Source organism: Sorex fumeus, unplaced genomic scaffold (genome assembly GCF_029834395.1).
Source record: "Sorex fumeus unplaced genomic scaffold, SorFum_2.1 ptg000030l, whole genome shotgun sequence".
Lineage (NCBI taxonomy): Eukaryota > Metazoa > Chordata > Mammalia > Eulipotyphla > Soricidae > Sorex > Sorex fumeus.
In genome coordinates, this window is record NW_026606087.1 from 14343465 (window position 1) to 14345300 (window position 1836).

The 1836-nt window shown below is 38.3% G+C and overlaps 1 pseudogene; it reads left to right on the forward strand.

The window, feature by feature from the left end:
- The first annotated feature begins 218 nt into the window (after positions 1 to 218).
- LOC130025441 (olfactory receptor 51I2-like) lies at positions 219 to 1196 on the forward strand (annotated as a pseudogene).
- Positions 1197 to 1836: the final 640 nt, after the last annotated feature.

Here is a 1836-nt window from a genome sequence, read left to right on the forward strand (position 1 = left end):
TATCACTTCTGTGTTGTCCTGTAGCTCCTTTAGGAATATTTTTCTATATAGATAATCAGATTTTCTTTCCAAACATCATTGCTTACAGGTTTAAGAAATAAAAATTTTCATCTCAGTTGTCATATTACTCAAGTGTGATAGCCAGGTGCTTAGTATTCGATGTATATTAATTGACGGAGATTTATGTTTTCCACTCATACGATTTCCAGCATTATAGGATGAAATCTCTCCAAAGCATTTACAATGACTCTATTGAGTTTTCACCTGCAATATTCACTCTTGTTGGCATCCCAGGATTGGAGAAAGAGTATACCTGGATATCTATTCCATTCTGCCTGATGTACGTTGTCATCTTCCTAGGAAATGGCATCATAATTCATGTTATTCGCAATGACTCTTCTTTGCACCAACCTATGTACTTCTTTCTGTCCATGTTGGCCTTTGTTGAAATTGGTGTCTCTACTTCCACCATGCCCACTGTGCTAGGTATTTTCCTCTTTGGTATTAAAGAAATCAGTTTTGGAGGTTGTCTGCTCCAAATGTTTTCCATGCACTCTTTTACACTCATGGAGTCGGGTGTTCTTTTGGCTATGTCTATAGACCGTTTTGTAGCCATCTATAGCCCTCTGCGCTACACAGTCATCCTGAGGATTTCTCGCATCATGGGTATGTGTGCCTCCATTGCTTTGAGAAGCGTGACACTTATGTTCCCAATGGTCATACTCCTGAAACGTCTGCCTTTCTGTGGCCACAACACTCTCAGACACTCCTACTGACTTCATTCGGATCTGATCAAGCTGCCTTGTGGGGACACACGGCCCAATAGCATTCTGGGCTTATTTGTTATTATGTTTACATTTGGACTTGACATTTTACTCATTGTGGTTTCTTATGTACTGATTCTTAACACAGTAGTGAAAATAGCTTCTGGGGCAGGACGGTGGAAGGCACTCAACACTTGTGTGTCACATATCTTTGCTGTGCTCGTGTACTATGTGCCCTTGATTAGCCTCTCCTTGGTGCATCGCTTCGGGAAGCATTCACCTCCACTTCTTCAGATTTTGATGGCTAATGTCTATCTCTTCTTCCCACCTGTGGTCAACCCCATTGTCTATAGTATCAAAACCAAGGAAATTCGCAATATCATTGTTCGTACTCTGTCCAGAAAGAGAATGATGTCCATTGAAGAGAAATAATACCTTAAGAGCAGAGGAACTTGGATCAAATATTGCTCCCTGAGTTTTTGTTTGGTAAAATGAAAAAAAAAACTATATATTGTTTTTGTTGCTTATAAACGTTACTAATTTTAGAAGATAGACTTCTTTCTCCCTTAGAATAGAGTATGTCAAAGACTGGGATAAATTTATGAAAGTATACATGGTAGGGAAAATGCTTAAAGAGATAGTACAGGAGTTAGTTATTGTCTCTCATAAAATCAGTCCCAGTTTGACTCTCAATACCTAGTAAGGTCCTTTGAAGACTGAGATGCCATCCCAGTGCCTAGAGTCAAGACTACCACCAGACTTGACCCTCAAACTCAAATAAAAATGATACATAGGGCCTGGTTTTTGCCTATTAAGGACATCATTTTCTAATTGAGTTCTTGAATAATTAATTTACCCCCAATACTCTGCCCCAACATCACCATCTGCAATAGGTGGATACTAGAAAGTCTGTGTTTTACTGTCCATATCATTTAGCTATAAGTACCAGTGAGTAAAAATAATCACAAAGGAATTTGTACTGTATTACCCAATTTATGTGTCTTCTTAGAACTATAATTTAATGACATAACTCATAATAATTATTTCTGATGTGCATAGAGGGAAGAAAATC